Genomic DNA, 12,879 nt, shown 5'->3' with positions numbered 1-12,879 from the left:
TGTGGCCTTAATAGTGTAAAAATAAGGCTTTTCCAGCACTTGGCCTAATGACCGACCTTTGTTTACCTAACATGATCCATGAACTTGATCGAGATATTGAAACAGATTCATACCAAGTTTCAAAATTATTGGTCGTAGAATATTTCACCTAGTAAATTCCTTGATGAAATTTTATGGTGATAATTGCGTAAACTGGTTTCAAAAGATATATATATATAAGTAAGAAACAATCATGAAATAATTACAGGTTTGGTAGTGTGTTTTTTTCTTCATTGAACGATTGATCCGTTGTCAACCAAAATACAAAATGAAAATATATAAAGAAAAAACACAGAACAATTAAATTCGCGCCATAAATAAAAACAATAATTCTAACAAATCAAAACTTGTTAATACTCTATCAAGAAAAGTAGTTTCAAATCAAAATTCAAAGCAAAGACAAATCGGCTAAGAAGAAAAACGGGAACGTTCATTCAAATGAAGTTGTTTTAAATATAAAATAAATTACATTAACAAACAAAAAAGAATCGTTTGCACTGATTGTATACATGACTTCAAAACCCCTCCACTTAGGCATGCATCATGGGATACTGCTATGACGTCACTGGTATTGTTAGCACCCTGCATTACATGCTGTATCATTGATATACCTGTAGAAGGGGGGATACAGTACTTCGACCCAACACTTCTCAGGATTCGATATATTTATTTCTCAATGGTCGTATAGAAAAACCTCTATATATAATAACATTATGACAGAAACAATAAACATTTGTAAGACATAATATAAAACATACAAGATAAAAGCAAGTGCCACGCCCTTCGTGAAATTCAGTAAATACAATTAAGCAGGTTATCTCTAATTACAGCTTTTCGGATTAAATACAAATAAATACTTATATGAATGTAATAAAGAAATACACTCACCAGACTGTGAAACAGTACACTATTAAATATGAATATATAAACTATAAAGTTTTGTAACAATATTGAAATGACTTTGAAGGAGAAGCGGACCTCGCAGTCCGACTTCTAGAAAACAAGTGATAGCCAAAATGAAGGAAATTAGTAAGGGCGGTGAGATAAAAATAGGAGAGCCAATGAAACTGTTAGTTAAATATAAATATACCCGTTTGACCACTTTCATACATAACCTCATACACTCATTTACAAAAACATGAGAATCACATGGACAAACAAGTGACAATAACAAACAGAACAGTTGGGGTGGCGTTATAGTTGAAATTGGCCTATTATACACACTCCCCCTCTTAGCTGAAAATGTCTCCGACATTCCTAAATGAAAAAGAGGAGTGTTAACATAAAGATAAAAGTTGATGAACCTGGTGTAGCCTGAAAATTCATAAAAAGGGCTTCACACTGAAAAATAATCTATCAATGTTAAACATAATAATATTTCTAAAAGATGAACATCTAATATGACATGAAAGTGAAATCACGTCAAGTGAAAAATATATGAAAACAATAATGAGAAAATCATTCCTCACTGAAAAAGATGTATAGGTGAAAATTATTTTGCAACAATAAACACATACAAAACATATTAAATGCTAATGATCCCATCGTAGGGTTGTCAGGCCTACGATCAGCACCACTGCCCAGTATCTGCCAAGAAATACATATATATGTGAAAACCATATGTAACTTAGCACAAAGCAAGAAAGACAAAAGCAGTATAAAAACAAAATAAACAGAATAGCAGCAATGACATATCAATGGCTCCAGCACTGCAACAAAATAAAAACATACCACTGTGTTCAGAATTAGAACAGTAGACAACACTAAATACATATGACTACGTCTTCCGCTATCGGTGAAAATATCCACTCTCCGTACCGCTCTGGAGGACGCCTGGTACGCCTCGGCCTGGGAGTAGGCACCGGCGGGGTCACTGATATAGAAGAGGGGACAAGAGAGGGGGCATTGGGACTATTTAGTGAGTTTATGGGGGATTGAATGGAGCGACGTGATGGAAAAGAAGCAGAAGCTGCGGTGTTGCCATAACTGACGCTTGTGGGTGGTTCAGGAGCGGGTAGATGGCCTCTTCGTTGTGGAATGATGTAGACGGAAGTCTCAGATGCATATTCAGATGATGGGGACGGTGGAGGACGGGATGTTCTAGTCCGCTTCTTGGGGACAGGAGTGACGGTGACGTCTTCCGGTTCCGGAATGGAGATAAACGGCAACAACATGTTTCGATGTAGGGTACGTATGGGACCTTTTCCGGTTTCCAACTGGACCTTGAAGACCGGCTGATCTGGAAAGGGGATAACAATTATGGAGTATGGATCCTTCTCCCATTTGTCTGCCAACTTCTGGCGACCTTGCAAATTGACTTTCCGGACAAGAACTACATCACCGACAGAAAGTTTATTCTCCCGAACTCGCTTGTCATACTGGACCTTGTTCTGATTGGCACGTTTCTTCGCCGCTTCACCAGCAACACGGTAGGCGTATTGGAGACGCTCTTGGAGGCGAGAAACATATGACGCATGGGACTTGGCACCTTCATTGCCAGGAGAAGTACCTAGAAAAGCATCGACAGAAAGACGGGGATGCCACCCAAACATGAGAAAGTGAGGGGAATAGCCCGTAGAACTGGATTTGGTGGCGTTGTATGCCTGAACCAAAGCGGGAACAAACTCCTTCCAATTACCCTTATGATCATCGCTCAGTGTCCCTAGCATCCGCATGAGCGTGCGGTTAAAGCGTTCCGCAGATGGATTACCAATGGGATGAAAGGGAGTAGTACGGGTCTTCCGGACACCTGCGATGCGACACAGCTCTTTGATGACCCGGCTCTCGAAATTGCGACCTTGATCTGAATGTAGCTGTTCGGGAAAAGAGTAATGGACAATGAATTGCTCGTAAAGAGCCCGCGCAGTGGTGACAGCTTTCTGGTTCTTGCAGGGAATAGCTTTGGCATACCGAGTAAAGTGATCGGTAATGACCAGAACATCTTCATATCCACCTTTCGACCTATCCAGCTTTAGAAAGTCAATACAGACAAGCAGCATCGGTCTCGAGGTTTCAATGGGAACAAGGTTAGCCCTCGGAACAAATGGGGTCTTACGACAAACACATGCACGACAGGAAGAAATACGACGGTCGAAATCAGACTCCATGCCAGGCCAGTAGAAACGCTGACGAGCGAGCCAAAGAGATTTCTCCTTGCCAGGATGACCAACGTCATCGTGAACACCACGAAAAGCTAAAGTTCTGTGAAAAGAAGGAATGACAAGCTGCTGGACTTCATCACCATCCAAAGAGGCGGTTCTAAATAAGACACCATTATCTAGTGAAAGACGCGACAAGTCACGAAGTAGGGATTTGACATCTTTCGACGTCTCCTCCCCCCTCGGACGAGAACCGGAACGTATGATGGAAATGACCTTGGAAATGTCAGGGTCGTTGGACTGTTCTGTCTTCCAATCTACAGGATTGATTGCTGGAACAGGAGGAACAACATCTTCACTGGCCAGGTGAGGAGCCGTTACACCAGACAAACATTCAACCGGAGAAACTGAAACAGAAACGCCAAGACAAACAGCTTTGATCTCTTCTGAGAACAGATGGGGCTTAATCCGTCACAATCTGAATTAAGTTTGCCTGACTTATATACGATATCAAAATCATATGCAGACAAAGCTGCAACCCAACGATGACCTGTAGCGTCTAACTTTGCAGATGACAATATGTAGGTCAAGGGGTTGTTGTCAGTCGTGACTTCAAATTGTTTCCGTACAAATAGTGTGAAACTTGTCGGTCACTGCCCACTTGAGCGCGAGGAATTCTAATTTGTGGGCGGGATAATTACGCTCACTACGACGAAGACCTCGGCTCGCGTAGGCAATGACCCTCTCGGTGCGATCTTCTTGCTCTTGGAGTAGCACTGCTCCTAAACCAGACCCACTTGCGTCAGAATGGACTTTAAAGGGTTTCGAGAAATCAGCAAAAGCAAGAACAGGAGGAGAAGAGAGTTTCTCCTTAAGAAGATCAAAAGAAGACTGCTGGGCGTCACACCAGACCCATACAACAGGTTTTTTACGTTTTGATTTGGATTTAGATTTTGAGTGGATATGACCATGACCTTCAAGAAGTGAGTTTAAGGGTTAGGCTATGTTTGAATAGTCTTTGATAAAACGGCGGTAAAAACCAGCTGTTCCTAAAAAGGTACGAAGTTGTGAGATATTCTCTGGAACAGGCCAATCAGTAATGGCAGAAGTCTTCTCGGGATCAGTAGCAATGTCTTGTTGGGAAATGATGTGACCTAGATAGGAGACGGATGATTTGTAAAGCTCACACTTAGAACCTTTTAGCTTCAGGCCATGAAAAGAAAGCCGTTGAAAAACATTCTCCAACCTGGTCAAATGCTCCTCGAAAGTCTCGGAAAAGATCAAAATGTCGTCTACAAAAACTAGACATTCCCGGAGAAGTAAATCGCCCATAGCTCTCTCCATCACACGCTGAAAACTAGCACCCGAGTTAACTAAACCGAAAGCCATGCGATTGCATTCGTAAAAGCCGAGGTTTCCAACGGAGAAAGCCGTAAACTGCTTCGAATCCTCTTCCATCTCCACTTGCCAGTATCCGGACCGAAGATCAAGTTTAGAAAAAGAACTTAGAACCGACAAGTAGATCCACCGTATCATCAAATCTAGGAAGCATATATGCGTCTTTCCTAGTACGGGAATTAAGCATGCGGAAGTCAATGCAGAATCGAAGGGAACCATCTTTCTTACGGACAAGCACAACACTGGAAGAAAAAGGACTTTGGCTTTCACGAATAGCACCACACTCCAACATATCTCTGAGATGTTGCCGGACCTCTTCATACATCCCTGGAGGGATCTTTCGGTAAGGCTGCTTAAATGGCGTGTCGTCTGAAAGGACAATCTTATGACGGGTGATGTTGGTGCAGCCAATGTCTACAGGACCAGTTGAAAAAATGTTTTTCCAGTTCCCAAGAACCTGGCGAACACGAAGGAGCTGATCTGATGACAAGTTCTCCGTATCAATAAAATCATCAACAGAACTGTCAGAAGGTTTAGATGAAGGAGAAGGAGAGGAAGATGAGAGATTATCTAAGACATTCACTTCATTGACAATACAAATATCAGACTTGGGCCGAATGAAAATGGGCCTAGCAGTCATGTTACACACACGAACTGTGATCTTGGCATACTTGCCTTGCTGAGAAATAGAAACCACCTGAGGGCGAGGTATGATGAAATTGCACCCGAATTCTCTGTCACAACCTTCTGTGCCTTGTCTAAGCCTATAGCAATATCATTGATGGTCACAGTCTCATATGGAGCTATCTCAATGCTGTGTTCATTTGTAGACTTTACAGGAATGGGATTGCAGACAAGTGTGTTAAAAACAAATTGCCAAACTTCTGGCACAGTGTTTGCGGAGGCGGCCGCCACCGACTTACAACACCGAATGATGTTTGTTCCTAAAATAATAGGACAATGTTGATTGCTCTGTGTATCAGGAACAACAAGAACAGGAACTGGTAGTTCAATGTTGAATTCTGGAATAACAACAGATACTTCAATGTAACCAAGTATATCAAGTGAATGACCACTGGCAACAGAGACATTCAAATCAACACGAAAGTCATTTAAATTAAGCAGTGATGGCTTAACAGGTAAAGACTGGTAAAAAGAATTGAAAACTGTTGAGACCATGGATCCAGTATCCAGCAATCCTGTTGTATGAACTTTGTGAAAGATCACAGAACAAATGTTGGAATCTCCAACAACTCTATCAAATAAAGAGCTATGGTGGCCTTTGGGGGCACCACCTCTGGTTGGCCAGTTGCAGAGGCAGTTAGTAGTTTGGGTGGTTCGCACTCTGGTTAACACCCTGTTGTTGTTGTCTCCCGTTTCCATGTCCACGCCATTGTCGTCTGTTGCCACGAGCCGGCTGGTTCTGTGACGAAGTATTGGACTGAAAGGGCGGGGATTAAAATGAGGGTGGGGGCGTACTGAAAAGTGGGTGCGGGTAAGAGACCTCTGTTGTGGATGACACAGATAAACTGTCAAGTCGTTGCAAGAGAATGTTGAACTTCTTGTCGACGCTAGACTGGAGGCTGCTGATCTTAGAGGTGATACGGTGCTCTAAATCAACCATCTGTTGTTGAGTATTAGGAGAGTGAGAAGTAGAAATATGCTGAAGATTGGACTGGGGTTTGGACTTGGGATTAAGAGGTATTATCTCCCTTTCCACTTGCCGAACATCCCGTAGAAAATTATCATAACCTGTGGAAGCATCCAACTTATGACGAGTACTTCTCTTGAGAGACTCAGAATATAGACCTGACCAAAGCCGTTCACATAGATGTTCATTGCGCCCAGAACTAGGGACATGACCACCTGCAAAAGCTAATTCTAGTATTGCTTCAATGCGACAACCAAAAGCGGTAACAGACTCCTCTGGCTTCTGCGTAGCATTAAAAAACTCACGCATAGACACACCCTGTCTAGCTGGATCCGCAAAATTGACCTCAAGTTTCTTGAAAATATCATCAGCATTGGCATTATGACCAAGTGATATGACAAGGCGTCTGGCAGTGCCACGAAGAGAAGCTCTGATGGCTTGCATTACTTGGGAATCTGGCAAAGACGAATCACGTCGGAGACACCGGACTTCATGCTGCCATTCATAGTAGCTGATCTCATTCTTTGGGATGGGATCATCACCAGAGAAGAGAGGGATCTTTGGTGTTCGAGCAGTACCAGCAACAGCAGGGGGGTATGTGAACAGAGAAGGGGTAGAAGCTGCAGTGACATTCTGAAAGAAAGGGGTGGATGGGGGCTTATGGTCAGTTAAAGTTGAAAAAAAAATGTCTTAGGCTTAGCACCTGTGTCAATCTTGGGTGAAAATGTGTACTTCTTAGATAAAATTTCCAACATGGCCTCTTCCGTCATCTGATGAGAATGTTCTTCACCACCAGTAACCTGCATTTCTGGATCTGGATCATCAAGATCAGACATGGTGGACAACAACAACAACCACAAATTGAATTTACTAAGAATTGATTAAAATGAACTAAGTTGAATTAATAAAATAATTGATTTAATTAAATTAATTGATGTGACTAAGTTATATGTGTGTAAATTAATACCTGAAATAAATCAAACAACTTTTATCAAATGTGTTTAAATTGAATTGAATTTTATTTAATTTATTTGAATTAATTTGTGAATTAATCGGGATTTAATATTACAAAGTGATTTACAATGTGATAAATTGTAACCTGAAAATTAAAGTTTTTTTTTATTTTTGAATTGGGAGGGCAAAACTATTTTATCAATTACATGAACACAAGTAAATGAACAACAGCATACACAGTACACATGTACACAGTATATGACTACTGCAAAAGTTGTCTCTGGAGCTAAATAATTGAAAATGTGTTATGACATCGGAAACTGTCAAATCTACATGTATATATCACTGACTGATATATGGCTCAGTGAAAATGCTGATAATGGATAAAACTATGTTATAGTACAAATAAACACGGGAACATAACAGGACATGTACACACAAACATATATGTCTCAATCACACACACAACTCTCTCTCTCTGGCACCTGGAAATATGAGTTAATATATACTGATAAGTGCAATTTTTATGTGCAAAATGACATGCAAAAGGAAAATGCTAGAAAAGGGATATATGCGAAATCAATGAACTTATATGTGAAAAATTAACCAGAACTAATATAGCACTATAACTAAGAAAATAACAATTCTCAGCTATATAATGTTGCTAACTATGATAATGGCACTTTTATAAGTCTAAATATATGTGTACATGTATCTAAATGTCATGAAAATGCAACCAATGTGAAAATGTCAAATAAACACTAAATAACCACAGCAAAAATATAGCACTATGAAATAACTAAATAAACTCAATATCAAGAAGCATGTAAATGGCACAGAAAGTAACCTTATATATACTTGATATTCACTATTTTCAAGAAATGTCCAATATGTTTGTGTAAAAATGTAAACAAACACAATATTTTAGAAAATATGGATAGATGGACACAAATTGGCACTTAAATTATGGTAAAAATAGTAACTGGTGTGAACCACAATAAATTATTGAGAAAATGAAGATAACTGATATTCCTATGAAACTATTTCCAAATTACACAGTCGCGAAAATGTATGTCAATGATATAAAATGGCAATAACTTGCAAAATATACTATGTCAACGAAAATTTACAATATGCTTGGTCAAAACGCTATGAAATGGAATGAAACAAAACCAAAAATCTACTTGCTTAATGAAAAATTTACCTTAAACTGATATAAAACACGTAAATGTCACTGAAGATGTTAAACAGCAGCGCGTTCAGTAAAGATGTTTGCGGCGAACGTTCGCTGTTTGGTTTTTCCGCTTAACGTGTATGCGCTGCGTTGCAACAGGGATACAAAACAAAACGTTTGCGAGCGTTTTGTAAACGCTCGCCTGACTGAACGCACTGCAGCTGTTAAAGACCTAGATTAAAACGAAACTGAAAGTAGTTGACAAAAATATAGCAAAATTTACCAAAAATGAAACAAATAATGTGGTACTAACTACTTACGTGGTTCACTCCAAAAATCCAATATTTATATCAATTACTTGTAAATAAAAAGTTTTACTAAGATTAAAGAAAAATAAGTTTCACATTAATAACAATAAGTTTAAATATATTATTAAACAGGGAACAACATTATCGATTTCTAGGTGTGGACGCCAACTCGGAAATTTTCAGTTACCCATTACCAGTAGAATCATGGGTATCCATTCAGTAAGCTTAAATTAACAAGTCAACACAACTGGCAGTTCTGGGTATAGGAATATATTATACCCTGCAAAATCAAGTGTATGTTAACATTAATTTATACAATCATGTCAACAACAAAAATATCAAAGAATGTAATTCATCACAGCTGTCACTGGAGATCACAGAGATATACAGAAAGTCAAATACTTGTCACAGCAGGGAGCTACTTATCACAGCAGGGACGCAAGAAGCCATCATATCACCGCAATACTTCCGCATGAAAGGAGTATTTAAGGTGAGTCTAATGACCGCATTTGTCACACTCCCCCTAATTCACAAGTTCAAGGTTCATAGGCTCTGGTGTGAACTTCCCGCAGACACAGCATATGTCCTCCTCTGCAATTTCATCTGAAAATTCACTGTTGGCGTCACTTGTAGCCAGCAAGTTACTTACCCCAGATGGTCCAGGCACTGGTGAAGGGTGTGCGTTCTTCGTGACTGCCTTCTTGGTGACTGCAATCTTCGCTTTTTTGGCATTGTCATTCGGACTCATCAGCTCCTTCTTTGATGGTGATGTCGTGTCATCCATGATGGTTCGATTACCTTTTCTCGCCTTTTTATTGTCTTTACTACTTTCCTGCTATCAAGGAAGGACTCTGGTTGGACATCTTTACTGCTTTGCTTGGACTGCTCTTGGTCACGAGAGTGGTCAATGGCGTTAAATGGTCGGGGGGGGGGGGGGGGTTGACAACACATATCGGACTCCTCATTCGTGGAAATATACCAGTCTTCCGGAAAGCACTCATCAGGATTTTTTCCACACACACTCCCTTGTTGTAGGCCTTGCTTGATATCAACAATGCTTTATTGGTTTATCTGCATCCCTCGATTTCTTTGAATGTAAGTCCGACATTCGCTGTGGTAGATGATCTTGAGAGGTCCAAAACAACCAACATCTAGGGGTTGTGTTACATGCGAAGTGTGTGGTAGAAGATCAAAGAATACTACGTTTTTTTGTTTCTCCCCATTTAGATAAATTCAGGTTGATATGCGATTTCTGTCCATCAAACATAATCATCATAGGGTGTTCCTTGGTTGTCACATGCTTCATGAAGTGTTGCTCTGAGTACTCCATGCATACAAGTGAGTTTGACCAGCCGGACTCTGTCATGGTACCGACTGATCAAGGACTAGCATCAGTCAACAGGTCCTGGTTCCGTCTCATTCCTGGGAATACATAGAATGGAGGAAGTCTGCTGTCTGCCGCACTTCCACATACTATAATGGCCACGTCTTCCCCCTGTTTAATGTAATGGCCTGCGATGTCATGCCTTTTACAAACACAGCATGGGGAATGGCGGGAAATAAGTACTGTCAAGGATCAATCCAGTTTCAACTATGTTCCAGATTAACTCAGGATGATTCTCAGATCATGTCATCACCTAATCCAGCTCTCTAAAGTACAGTTTATTCATTGTTTCCTCTGATGTGCACTTGGCTCTTAGTACTGACATCTTTTGTGGCTTGCATAAAGGTATACATCGTATGTATCAGGGTTTCTCCGCTTGAATCCAGTAGACCATGAAAATGCAAACAGCGGGTCACTCTGCTTCTTTTAACGAAGTGCAATTGTCCAGTCGGTTTCGAGTTAAGCAGCTCTGACCGGGTATAACCGTAGCCTATGTTCGCCATAGAGCTGATGTGGTCTACTAACTGCCTTGTCTTCCTTTGCGATTTGTGGGTTGGTGACCACGACTTGGTAGCTTTTCCTTATCATCTGTCATTGTCACTGGCTGCAACCCAAGATTTCTGTCATGCAGAGTTGACTCAGGAAGCCCAAACAGTATGGCTGCCTTGTTCACATACATCCCTGACTAAACAACATCCTTGTATCTTAGTTATGAATCTAGTATCATACAACCTCTTCTTCTTTCCAGCCTTGCCAATGGTGGGTAACTGAAATGGCACACAAAAAGTATTTACAAAATTGTTTCAAAATTGAATTCAATATAGGTCTCTGATTTTAATAGAGAAAATTCAGAAGTTTAGTTGAACATCACTGTTGCCAAACAGCGCGTGCGCTGAGGTGTGTTATGACGTCATCAACAGCTCATTTTTTTTGTGAATAATTCAAGATTTATTCATTGAATGTAAAATTTATGAATTGAAAAAAAAAATGAAAATATATTTCCGATATATTTTGATGTTATTTATAAATCGTGTAACTTACCCGTAGGAACGACATATTTCTTGAAAGTTTCACGTTGGCCTAGTACAGTACTGCGAGATATTGTACAAACAAAGAACACCGGATGAACGATTATGATTTGGCAGAGTACCAGTAGATTCGAACATATAATTTACAAAAACTAAACATTTATAAACTTGTTTACCTTGTCCTAATATTCCATATTTCATTTGTTGATTCATCGATACGTATTTATTGATATTATAATTTTAAGTTCTTAGCACAGACGACATTTTCATACAAAACTATACCCTATTGTTCTGTTAACTGTATTTGGTAAAGTTCGTTGCACAAGCCACGCCCGCTATACACAAATATTATGATAGATCTATGTCATACGGCTTTCATATTTGATACATTTTATCATATTTATATATTATTGATCGTTATAAATATATACATCAGAACACGGACATGCCAAGACTTTTCTTGACAATGTACTAGATCTCACTGACATTGACTCCAGAAATTCAGTAGTAAACTTGAGATAATATAACATGGCATATGCATATATTAATGGTTGAAGGGCAATGTCTGCCAGTTTTCACATGATGTTCAAGATCTTCTTATTAGAAAAGAGTTTGCCGGAAATATTACTTGTAGTTACACAAACTAGGAATCAATGCTTGTAAATTATTACATTTTGTGACGTTATATAAAGCTCAAGCCAAATTTGATTGCCCTCTTTGACCAAATTAAGTGGTAATTAGTTAAAAGGGTGAGCCATGTATGTAACACTATCCATAAATACAACTGTCGCTAATAAGAAAATAAGCAGTAGACACCAAGAAATATGCCTGTTTTGTTTATTCGAGTTATCAATGTCTGAAGGCGCCTATTGTCTGCATTATGGCTTGACCACGCCGTGACGCCATCAAAATCTTAATGCAGTAAGTGACATGAGATAGAAGTCACTGCAATTCGCAGTCAGACATCAGAAGACTTGAAGAAATAGAATGACATACAAAATAATTGGGTGCAATACCCTAGCTCTTTACTAAGATACCTCTTGGTTCTTTCACGGACTCAGTGTAAAGCACCGATACACTGGATACACCTTACCTGGGTTAAACTAGTACTGAGTACATAAGTATGCCTCTCAATAGTCACGGAAGCTACTGGTTCCAAATGTTCACATCTTTCTTTTTGACCCGGCCAGCTTTTGAGCCCCCGACATTCTGCACCTGAAGTGACCGCTCTACCACTGAACTATCGGGGCTCTATCAGAGGGCATGGGGGCTGAGCTTGTTTACCCTCGCCATCGGGTAATACCCATTCGGCGAGGGCATGTGTGAAGTGAGCCCCCTAATGACAATAACCCTTGGCTTGGTTGTTTAATGACCCGGTTGCGATGGCTGCTTTGGCACTAAGTATATATGTGTAGCTGTATGTTGTCCCGGGTTACTTATTATAAATTATAATACAACTGCTTTAAAACATTTGAAACACATGTCCGTGAACTTTTATCTAACAATACGGAACAAAATCGAAATGTTTACTTCTAAAAAACTATGAGTTAATGGTTGGAAGTAACAATCTGAGATCAAAATGTACATTAAAATCACCTTACAGACGCTTAACAAAAGGAGGAAAAGATGCCGCTTGTCAAAAACACATTCATTGAATTTTCTTTAAATAAAAAGCACAGATCAAGGTTAAAATTTCTCTTGGACAGACGCTGCTTTCGGAGCAGATCTATCTTTTCTCGCTGCTTTGAGGATTAAAGCTTCGAGTAGAGGTCTCTGAGTGTTAAGAATATGTGTAACATTTGACCTAGTTACATACTTGTCTGTTTTTGTATTTTTGTTTAATAA

Source organism: Mya arenaria, chromosome 12, assembly GCF_026914265.1.
Source record: "Mya arenaria isolate MELC-2E11 chromosome 12, ASM2691426v1".
In the NCBI taxonomy this organism is placed as follows: Eukaryota; Metazoa; Mollusca; class Bivalvia; order Myida; family Myidae; genus Mya; species Mya arenaria.
This window is presented reverse-complemented; position numbering follows the sequence as displayed.